This window comes from Protopterus annectens, chromosome 4.part0 (assembly GCF_019279795.1).
Source record: "Protopterus annectens isolate FY-2018-M chromosome 4.part0, PAN1.0, whole genome shotgun sequence".
NCBI classification, from domain to species: domain Eukaryota; kingdom Metazoa; phylum Chordata; order Ceratodontiformes; family Protopteridae; genus Protopterus; species Protopterus annectens.
In genome coordinates, this window is record NC_056733.1 from 807,058,724 (window position 1) to 807,071,456 (window position 12,733).

The window sequence follows — 12,733 nt, forward strand, 5'->3', positions numbered from 1 at the left end:
GCACAGGGTCAGTCTGACACTGAGATTAGGCTTCCAACATCCCCTGCCCAGTTTTTAACACAATCACTATGCCTATGCATGTCTGTGACACAGAGACCTCAGACAAAAGACAGATTGAAAGTGACACAGTTGAATAGATTAGTGTGGTTACTCCAATTGTAGCACTGTTTTATTCTCCATATAGCAATTGCGAGGACGAAGTGCCATACAAGTGGATTGGTAGAGGTGCTCAGAAGTGGCCTGCTATCCACCCTCATCCTGATATTGATGTGTCAGTAACTGCTTGGCTTTGGAGAAGTGTGTAATGTCATTACACAGGTACAAGCTCATTCCACCAGAGCCTCAAAATAGATAGTGTGAGTACTAAAAGTTGTGCATTCTGATATGTGGGACTGCCTGAACAATGTGAGGGAGTCCATGGACAGGATGAGTGACTCACTGTATCAGGCAGTGTTAGTAATGGAATATCTGCTGGTGGAGGGTTGGCATCTGTGTGGCCAGAAAGCTGCTACCTTATCTGGTGTGAGCAGACATGGCCATGCAAAATCTCACTACTGTAATGTCACTGCTTCCACTGCTCCATCAGTGACTGTATTATCCACACCCAGACATGGTAGGACACATGGTCATGGTCCAAGAAGTAGTCATGATGACAGCTTGTCCAGTAGACATCATTCATATTCAAGTGGCATTCCTTCTTCAAGCCAGGGCCGTATAACTAGCAGTGCATCTCCTATCTCCTATTAGAGGTAGATCTCATGGTTGTGGGAGACAATACTGAACTGAGTAGCATACGATGCACTGCTCACATCTGTCTGAGATGTCAAGACATAGTGCTAGCGCATTGCTTGAACTTGTCTATACCACTTCACACACACACACACACACACACACACACACACACACACACACACACACACACACACACACACACACACACACACACACACACACACACACACACACTATTGACTGATATACATATCATGCTACCGGCGACTGTCAATTGGATACTTAATAAATCATCTTTTCTTACTCACACACACACTCACTTCTTTGGTGTCAGACTTACCCTTCTATATACCCTCCACCCAGTGCAAGTGATGATGACTGTGTCTGCCCTTTGCACATTTTTTTGTGATTTCGGGTTGCATATATGTCTGATGCAAAGAGTGGATAAGTAATGCTTACTTGCTCAGGAGCTTGCTTTAATGTAAATGTATTTCAGAATAAATGTTTTTATTGATCACTCCTACTCAGTTGTGAATGACTGGGTGTGTAATTGCTGACCTTCATTGTATTTCTGTTAGTATGCTCAGTAATGCAGTCAAAGCAAATACTTAACATTGCTGAATTGCTTGATGCACAATATGGGACAAAATTCCTAGCTGTACAGTACAAACATCAGTCACAAGCTATTGCTAACATTACTGTATGTCTGGGACATGTTCATCTTAGGGACATATACGTATTGAATATGAGAGTAATCAGTTATTTAACTCTTTTTTTTCCATATAGGTTCCAGACTTACACTGTTAACACTGCAGCTGCAAGATATGCCCTTGTAGGTTGAGTCTGTCTGATACTAATATAACGTGCCTATTACATGGTTAAGTAAAAGTTGTGCAGTTTTGCAGGCATCAGTTTTAATATGCATATGTGCTTAGGCTGTTAGGTTTTCACGTAGGTAGTCAGTGTTAGTGCTATCATTTGCCTCTTATCCAGAGCTAAGAAATATTGTGCATGCCCTCATCTGGTGGCAGGATCTGTGGCTGGTGCTTCTCCCTCAGATTCCTCATCTATATCTGCTGTAGCTGCTGGCCCTGCCTGTGGTCCTGTAAACAGTGGTCCTGCCCCTAGTTTTCCTCATTGAAGCTGTTTCCTGAGAATTATATTGTGCACCATGCACAGACTCTACGTATTTGCGCAGAGGTTGCTGGGTCATACCATAAGGTACTTCCTGATGTGTCTAGACACCTTGATTTGAGTAAGCTAAATATGAGTTCTGTGATATTCCTAGTTTGAGGATGAGCATCCTTGTATCCCTGCTCAGTGGGGTTGTGTGGGTTTCTCATGGGTGCCAAGGTTTCAGTGCATAAACTGCATTCGCTATAAGATGCCACTGTTGAAAGTCATTCCTAGGAAACCTTGTGTACAGCTCACATGCATGCAGTATGTTTGAGTCATGGAAATACCATGGCTTCCTGTGCAGAAATTGCAGATGATCCCTTGAGCATTACAGACAATCTGACAGTTTATAGAGTGATGTCCTTTCCTGTTAATGTACCCCCTTCCCTATTTACTGAGCGGGGTATCTATTTCTATGTGTGTGCAATCTATGCCCCCTAAAACTTCAGGAAGACATGCTATTGCATTAAAATCATGTATGGTTCTTGATCTCTCCTTTGGGGATTGTGGGAAACAAATATGCTCACTTATGTTGTAGCATTGTATGATGTATTATTCTAGAATCTGAGGCCTGTGACATCTGCAATATATCCCCTGTGGGTTTCTAGAAAGTACCTGTAGCTAGTATACATAATGCTGCACATGCCTTTGTCTCCACAGGGATGGGTTCTCCATGATTTCCCTAGGTGCTGAATTAAGGGCAGCAGAGGCTGCATATTTCCTCTAGTGTTTCCCTGCACACCCAGTATCACTCTACAATGTTAGTATCATGCAGTCTGTGATACGTCACACAGGTCTAATCACTCTTCTTCTTCCTCTTAGGTAAGGTCTGCATGCAGAAGAGCAGCAGCACCCTGAATTAAAGCCTGCTGCACATGACAGTTAATAATGGCAGCTGCAATAACCCTTAACATTTTTTTCCTAAGTGTAACTGTGGCTGTATTCCAAAGAGTTTTGGATTTTAGGGCAAATGGCAACACTGTTTGTACATTATTCCTTTATATGATCCTGAATAATTCTGCCACATTGGATTGTTTAATTAGGATATAATTCAGCTATTCATGCTTTCATTAACATATTCTGTTGTTTACCCTTGTTTTAAGGCTCTACATTAAGTGCAGAGCCATTTAATGAAGATGAAATAGCACACTATCATGTTTGCAATGCAATACGTACATGATAGCAGCACTTAGGGTAAGCATTCATGAATGTGCCCCAAGTTCTCTTGCAAGCTATACTACAATCAAATCTTTCTAATCAAGGTGCAAAAAGAAAATCATTAAAAAAAGTTTCATTATGTGGGAAGAAAGCATACATGCTAAACTCTTAAACAGCAATTACATATCTATATGGTTCCCCTTCACAATCCCAAATTACTGAATGCTCAAAATTCAGTAACTCGAGACTGTAAAGTCGAAAATGCAGAAGCGCGAATCTGCATAAGCGCAAATTCAAATATCTCAAATTCATGCTTATGCATTTCAGCTACGGAACGGGAAGTGTGTGAGTTGGGATGTTTTACAGAAGTGAAGATAAGTGAGTGTATGTGTGTATTTTGCAAGTTGCGCGTGTGGGTTAGGGTAGGGAGGTGGAAGTATAAGTGTGAGTGTTGGATGTGTCTGTGTATTTGTGATGCGTTTGTGTGTGTGCGAGGCAGTTTAAAATGTCTATGTGGTGTTTTTTTTTTTTTTGTGTATTAGTGCGATCTCGGAGTTAGAATATATAAGTAGGGGGTATGGTGGGGCGCAGCACCCATATGGGGGGTGCAGGGGAGCTTGCCCTATGCTTGCATACATGTAGGGCCTGTAGTGTAGGGCTTGCAGTTTATGTTATGTGGGTTGTATAGTGTGCGTGTTGTGTGGTGTATGTGTTCTGTATGTTAGGGTTTTTTTGTTTTCGTGCTTGTGGGTTTTGAAATTTTTGTTGGTTCGACTTTATAATTTTGAGTTACTGAATTTCGAGCATTCAGTAATTCAATATTATGAAGGGGAACCATCTATATACAGCAGGAATATGGAAAGAAAGAAAGTCAAGCAAATAATTTTACTGACTTATCCTGCTGTAACAGATGTAATGTCTGAAGAAAGGATGAATGGAAGCATTTTACTTTACAGTCCTATGAACTATTTGTATAACTCCTGAAGCTGATAGAATATGTCAGCAGCTCCTTCAGATGTGCCATGCATTCCTTAACACAACAGTTAATATGTATTGTTTAATTGTTATTTTTAAATTATTTCCGATGTAAAATGGAGCAAAGGAATATTAATGACAGTACACTTCCCCTGATAAAACAGACATGGGAAGTCTGACAGAGTAAAAGCCCCTTTTAAGTGTAGGCCCAGGGAGAAATGCTCCAAAGTCCAAAAACAAAAAATTAAAGATATCATTTACAGTATGTGAGATTTTACCATATGGTAAAATTTAGAAGTAGTTTACATAATTAATATCAAGTGATGCAATATTCAAAATTTTAAGGTTTAGTTGAGTAAAGAAGTGGTTACTGACAACTGAGCAAAAATAATAAAGTAGATTATTGAATATAAGGCAATAGGGTAAGAATTATGTAGAAAGATGACAGAAAAGAAAGGAACATGATTTAGCAGGTAGTGATATGTATGGGGCAGAGAATTGAAAGGAAAAAGGGTAGGACTGGATGACTTAAAGGAGAACTCCAAGCCTGTCACAATGACAGAGGCACACGCTAAATAATGGGCATAGTTTCCTTAAAACTAAAGGGGGTCAAAGTCATCCCGGCTAGGGCTTATAAATGCCCTAGGGCAGATAGCCTAGTATGAACCTATGAACCTATGAACCTATGAGAAGGAGAAGTAAAGGGGAATGAGAAATGTGTTGAGATGGGGTAACAAAAATAAGGGGAGACTAGGGAAACTGAGTCAGAGACAGGAATGACAAAAGAAATAAATATGTGATATAAGAAAGAGGAGTTAGCTAGGAGATAGGAAAGTTTATAAAGAGGTTTTAAAAGAATGGATATCTGGTGAGTTTGTAGTAGATATGGGAACTTTTATAATCACTGTTATACAAACAAAAAGGTAAATTTCCTAATTGATAATAGTTCAGAAAGATTACAGTAAGCTGTAAACCCATTTTTTACCAGTAATGGTACTTATTTCTGATTCAGAGACAACCCTACCACAGTGCTCTACAAGGAGAAGGTGTGGCACCACAGTGGGCTGTCTCTGTGGCTTCCACAAATGCTAATGAGGTATTACAAGGAAGCAGCCTTTGCTTATTAGCCGCATACTCTTCCCCAGAAATACCTGCATAAAAACAGAATTCGCCAGTTGAGTAAGTTAGCTTGGCTAACCATGATAGTGAGCTTATCCAAAAGGTCTTGTTTACCTATTACTTTCAATGGGTGACACTGTGTTAGAAGCAAGTGCTGAGGAGTTTATTGGACAGGTACTGGTCGCAGGCAGTGTGAGAGCATGTGTGTATGTGCACAACAACATGGGTAAGTGCATGTGTGTATGTACATGGCAACATGGTATGATTGCATGCGTGTATGTGCATGGCAACATGGGTGAGTGCATGTGTGTATGTGCATGGCAAAATGTTATGAGTGCATGTGTGTATGTGCATGGCAACATGGGTGAATGCATGTGTGCATTTGCATGGCAACATGGGTGAGTGCATGCAGAAGGATGCATGGTTTCAGCTGAGGGAATATATAAGTGTGACTGTGTATCTGCCTGGATGGTTGCAGTAGGGGCTAGACAGAGGATAGCTAGGTGTGTATGCGTGTGTGTATGGATTAATGGTTGAATGTAGCCATACTGTAAGTGTGATTGGATGTGGGTCTATGCGTATGCAAGAATGTGTTAATTTGTGTATGTCTGAGCTGGGGGAAGGGGGAGTCATACCTCTAAAAATCCCTTAAACTAATGATAAAATCCTGCAATATTGGGAGTGAAAATAGATACCTAAAATGTGACCTCTGAGCAAGAGGGGGGCACTAGATTCTAGGGATACCTAAAACTTATTAGCACAAGACATTTGCACCAAGACCAATGGATGAAGAGGAGCACTAGACGGGTGTGTACAAGCCACCTCTAAAAGCTCCTCAGGAGAGCTTTTTTTCATCTGTACTACCACAAGACACCAACAGTATTCTTAATATATTACATTAAGTTACATAAAAAAGTAAAAAGAGGGAAAGTTTTCAAATCTGCATACTTGGCAAAGAAAAGCAGTTTCTTAACAAACCCCAGCCATAGTCATTTATGCTGACTAAGGAGGGCATGTACTGAAATGTAGTTTTTAAACTGTAAAAGCATGAATCTCTCATACCTGACATTACTGACTGACTGCTATGGTCCATAAACTATGTGGGACAGCATACATATAACAGGGAAAATTATGAATGTTGTTTAAAATCAGGGAGAGTAGAGAGGGATAGGTTGTGGGCAGCGCAGTGGTGCAGCAGTTAACATTGTCACCTCTCAGTAACAGGTAGTCTGGTTCGATTCTCAGCTAGGATGCCTTCTTTCTGGAGTCTGCATGTCCTCCCTGTGTTCATGTGGGTTTCCTCTGGGTACACTGATTTTCTCTCACATTTACAAGACATGTGGTAGGTGGATTGTAAATTGGCCTGAATTGTGCATGTGTGTGCCTTTGGAGGAAGGATGGGCACTGGGCTGGCAGTTCAACACCATAAAATTCTACTGCAACCCATTTACAAAGCAATGTTCTGCTGTAGCGACCCATAATGGGAGCAGCCAAAAGTGGGATAGGGTGTGTCCATGTGGGGCAGGTTACCGTTACCATACCTGTGTATGGCACATGCTAAGACTTCAAGACAAAACCTGGAAGAGTACTAGATGACATCAAAGAGAAGTTTTAATTTATTGCATTCATCATCATTCATCATCATCAACCCCCCAACTGTCACCAACTCTCTCGATTCAGTGCCACACTCCTGCCTTCTTCAACACTAATGCCTGACTGTTGCAGATTTTCTTTCACACAATTCATCCACCTCTTTGCTGGACATCCTCGCTTCCTCTTACCTTCTTCCTGTTTGTCCCAAATCTGCCTCACCAGATTGTCTTCTGCTTTTCCGCACATGTCCAAACCACCGTAATCTGTTCTCTTTGATCTTTTCTGCAATTGGAGCTACTTTGGCTTCTGTTCTTAGGTTCATAGGTAAGTACTAGGCTGTTGGCCCTAGGGTCTATACAAGCCTAGCCAAACGAAGTTCCCTGGCTTTTGTCACCCAAGAAAATTATTTTCCTGTGTCCCTATCGAGTAGAGCCACAGCAGTGATCCCTGGGGAGAATTTCCTATTTCCCCATCCAATTGTCAAGATTTCTGTTAAAGAGGGCTAATGAGTAGCATTGCATGACACGAATGGACAGCCTATTCCAGAGCAAGGGACGTCTCTGGGACAGGAATCTATCCCTTCAGCATGTTCTGTTTATTGTGGTGACAAGGTTTAGGTCCCTGGAGCATGTGGCTCAGAGAGATTGGGATTTCTTTAAGTGTAGCATGTCCATCAAGCCTGGGTTAGACATGGGTTTGTATGTTAGCAGAGGTTGCCTCAGAATAGGCGATATGTTATGGAGTAGAGCTGGAGTTTTTTCCGACTGTCGGCGTATGACATCTGTTTCAGGCCAGTAATCCTCTTAGTGTGGTATTTCTGTGTCTTTTTCCATTGTTGCAGATATCTTACAAGGTACATGCCAAATGGGGCATTGTACTCTATGATGGGTCTAATAAGGGATGAGCAGAGAGGAACAGTGACCTCTCTTTTTCTGGAGGAGAACCACTTTGTGATGAGGTGTGCCACATAGAAGGATTTCCTGACTACTGTGGCGATGTGGTTATCAAAGGAGAGGCTACTATCCACCTGTGTACCAATGCCTCTTATCATACTTTTGGAGTTTAGTAGGCTACCACCTATGTGGTAGTTCATGGGTATGGTATTTTTCCCAAAGGGGATGACAATGCACTTCTTGGCATTGAGCTTTAGGCCATGACTTTGACACCAAGCATCAGTCTCAGTGAGGCCTCTTTGTAGAATGCCCACATCCTTAGGTGAATCGATTATGGCTCCTAGTTTGCAGTTGTCTGTGACTTTCATTAGCCAGAGACCAATTATATTAGCTCGGACTTCAGAGAAGTAGACACCGAAAAAGAGAGGACCCAGAACCGAACTATGTGGTACTCCGCTTGTCACTGGCCGGAAGTTGGATTTGGAGTCGGCTACTTTCACTGTGTGGGTTCTATCAGTGAGCCAGTTGGCCACCCATCTTGTGACATAGGGATTTATGCCTAGTTAGTGAGTTTATTTATAACACCAGAATGGGGGATGGTGTTGAAAGCCTTGGCGAGGTCAAGATAGGCTGTGTGCACCACCATACCCTCATCTACGGCTCTGGTGACTACTTTGAAGAAGTCAATCAGTTTTAGGAGGCATGATCTACCTTTTACAAATGCAAACTGAGTGGGGTCTAAAGTTTGGAGGTTACCTATGTCTTTGTTTATAAGCTCTAGGATGATACGTTCCATGGCCTTGCAGATCAGGCTTGTCAGGCTAATGAAGCAGTAGTTCCTGGGGTCTGTGGTGGCACCCTCTTTGTGGAGTAAGATAACTGTCACTGTGCACCATTCCATAGGCACAAAGCCTGAAGTGAGGCTATGGTTGAATATAGTGCTTTGGTGGAGTGCCAGTTTGTTCTGTAGTTCGGCAAAACTCAGCCTAGGATGTTGTCTGGTCCCATAGATGCTGTGTTCTTGGCTTTGGAGAGTGCTGTCTTTACCTGTGTGGCAGTGATTTCAGGGGCTTTGCAATCATCCACTATGGGGATGGACCCTTTGGGGGGTGGGTGATGGTAAAGTTAGCACTGAACCTGTCTGCCAGGGTGTTGGCAATATCAGCTGGTTCTGTATATTTAGTGCCATTGTGCTGTAGTTCAGAGCAGATCTGAGTGTTGCCACTGAGATTCTTGACATAGCTGTAGAAGGCTTTGCGGTTGTATTTAGAATCCATGGTGATTTTATTTTGATAACTAGCTTTGGAGGATTTTATGAGGAATCTCAACTTCTTGCTGAGGCTGACCAGGGAGTTCCTGCAATCATGGGATTTTACTCTTTTTTGCAGAAGTTTCTTCCTTCTGTTGTAGAGCTTGTTTATGGCAGGGGTCCACCAGATTGGCTTCCATTTTTTGGAGGATAGTGTCTTGGTTCTGTTGGGGATGGCACGGTCTATGCACTTAAGTATGTGCTTATCCAGTGCATTTGTATATGACTCAGCAGTCGTGCCACTATTTTCCATCTGTGTGGGTGGAATAAAGTTTGCCACTTCTAACTTAAGAAGCATGAAGTTGGCTTTGGAGAAGTTTTTTTTACTGTGGTTTCCTTAATGGGAAGTGGGGGTGGGATATGGATGTCTAAGTTGATTAGCTTGTGGTTGGACCTGACCAGCAAGGAGTTGACCTCTGGCATGGAGCATCTGTTACCCATACTGGTAATTACCAGGTCCAGGATGTTGCTACCCCCTGGTAGGGGTATGCAAAAGCTGGTCCAGGGCATTGAAATTGATAAATTCCGGAGAACGTTGGGCATCCTAGATATCTACATCCCACCCCCACCCCCATTAAGGAAATCATGGTTAAAAAATTCTCCTAAGCCAAATTTATGCTTCTTAAGGCAGAAGTGGTGAACTTCATGACACCCATGCAGATGGACAGTTACAGATACAGGTATGACTGCTGAATCTTATACAGATGCACTCTATAAACACTTACACAAGTGCATAGAGCGTGCTATCACAAACAGAACCAATATGATATCCTCCAAAAAAAGGAAGCCAATCAGGTGGTCCCCTGTCATAAACATACTCTACAACAGAAGGAAGAAACTGTTGCAAAAGAGAGTAAAATTCCATAAGTGGAGGAGTTTCCTGGTCAGTCTCAGCAAGAAGCTGAGATCCCTTATAAGATCCTCAAAAGCTAGCTATGAAGACAAAATCACCACTGATTTCAGGGACAGCCACAAAGCATTCTATAGCTATGTGAAGAATCTCAATGGCAACACCCAGATCTGCTCTGAGTTATAGCACAACGGCATGAAAATTACAGAAACAACTGATATTGCCAACATCCTGGCAGATAGGTTCAGTGCTAACTTTACCCCCCTCTCACCACCTAAAGGTCCCATATCTATACAGGTAAAATGCAGAGTCCCTGTAATCACAAATAGCAAGTAAAGGCTGCACTCTCTAAAGCTAAAGTCACAGCATCCATGGGACTGGACAACATCCCAGGCTGCATTTTACATGAACTTCAGAACGAACTGGCTCCCCACCTAAGCACCATGTTCAATCATAGTCTCACATCAGGCTTTGTGCCCACTGAATGGCACATAGCAACAGTTATCCCACTCCACAAAGGGGGAGCCACCACTGATCCCAGGAACTATCGCCCTATTAGCCTAACGAGCCTGGTCTGTAAGACCATGGAAATTATCATCATGGAATTCATAAACAAAGACATTGGTAACCTCCAAACTCTAGACCCCACCCAGTTCAGGTTTGTGAAAGGTAGATAATGCATCCTGAAGTCGATCGACTTCTTTGATGCAGTCACCAAAGCTGTAGACAAGGGTAAGGTGGTTCACACAGCCTATCTTGACCTCGCCAAGGCTTATGACACCATCCCCCATTCTGGAATTATAGCTAAATTCACTAAACTAGGTATAAATCCCTACATCACAAGATGGGTTGCCAATTGGCTCACTGGCAGAACCCACACTGTAAAAGTTGCAGACTCCAAATCTGACTTCAAACCAGTGACAAGTGGAGTACCACAGGGTTTAGTCCTGGGACTTCTCCTGTTTGGTATCTACTGCTCTGAAGTACAGGCTAACACAGAAGGACTATGGCTAATGACGTTCACAGATGACTGCAAACTAGGAGCCATAGTTGAGTCCCCAAATGATGTGGACATCCTACAGAAGGGCCTCACTGAGACAGATGCCTGGTGTCAGAGGCATGGCCTCAAGGTCAATGCCAAAAGTGCATTGTCATCCTCTTTGGTAAAAACTCTGTACCCATGAACTACCACATAAATGGCAGTTTACTTAATGCTGAATGTGTGATAAGAGACCTTGGGACCCAGGTGGACAATAATCTCTCCTTTGATAATCAGATCGCCACAGTAGTCAGGAAATCCTTCTATGTGGCACACCTCATCACAAAAGGGTTGTCATCCAGGAAAAAAGAGGTCATAGTTCCCCTCTACTAGGCACTAATTAGACCCATTATAGAGTACAATGCCCCTTTTGGAATGTGCCTCACAAGGCATCTGCAGCAGCTTGAAAGGCCACAGAAGCACCTCACAAAGAGGATTACTGGCCTCAAACAGATGCCCTACACTGACCATCTCAAAAAACTACAGCTTTACTCTGTAGCATATCACCTACTCCAAGGACATCTCTGCCTAACATATAAAGCAATGTCAAACCCAGAGCTGTTGGACATGCTACACCTAAAGAAATCCAAATCCCTCCGAGCTACATGCTCTGGCGACCTAAACCTTGTCACCAGAACAGGACATGCTGGAGGGATATATTCCTGTCCCAGAGACTTCCCATACTCTGGAACAAGCTACCCATCTATGTCAAGCAAAGGTCCTTATTAGCACTCTTCAAGAAAAATCTTGATAAATAGATGGGAAATAGGAAATACACCCTTGGGATCATTTCTGTGGCTCTGCTTGAAAGGGGCACAAGAAAATAACTTTCTTGGGTGGTGTAAGCTAGGGAACCTCATTAGCTAGGCTTACTTAGGCCCTTGGGCCGATAGCCTAGTACCTACCTATGAACCTATGAAATGAGTTAGTCCATGAGTAGTTTTCCCAGAAGATAGAGGGGTAGTTGGAATCTCCCAAAATTAGGGTATTGGGCTGTACCTTAATATTATCCAGTATATCAAGAAACATGGAGTGGGCGTCCTGGGACATGGCGGGGGATCTGTAACATGATACAACCTGAATTGCAGTCTTGCCTAGTGTAAATTGTACTTGGATAATTTTGGAGACAGTATGTTGAGCAGCTAGCCTGGAGGTGTGCATATCCTTTATGAATATGGACACGCCTCTTCCTTTAGTATTTCAGTCCAGGTTAGATGGCCGAAAGGTGTGGTAAGAATTGTAGCCTGGTAATGCAGGGGTGCTCTCTGGAACCATAAACCAGGTCTCTGTCATTGCACAGATGTTAATGTTCTCCATCTTAAGGAGAGTCTCGAGTGTGTGCATTTTGAGGTTTAGACTTCTAGCATTGAGTAGCATTACCCTTAGATTCCGCTTGTTTATGTCTACTATGATGGTGCGTTTGACATTTGAGCCTTGCCTAAAAAAGGCACTATAGGGGTGGCAAGAGCCTTAGCCAGTATCCAGAATCCCAGTGGTGACAGGTGCAGGCCATCTCTGGCAAAGCATCGTGGTCTGTTGATCATGTCATCCCAGGCAGACAGATACTGGATCCCCTTTGAATGACACCAGAATCTTAGCCAATTGTCGAATTCAATCATTCTGTCCTTGTACTGTGGTATCATTCTGGGAAAGGGCAGGGTGCTACTCAGGGCTAGTGTTGTACCTGCCTGGGCCACATAGTCAGAGAGCACCTCCATGTCTCTTTTCATGTAGTCCAAGGAGGTACGTCTCAGATCATTCACTACAACATGGACAATGACAGAGTCATACTTGTACTTGTTGTGGAGTGACCTGAGTGTGTGCATTGTATGGCAGATCCTGGCATCTGACTGGCAGCTGACAGTAACTTTCTCCTTGTTTAGCCTGGT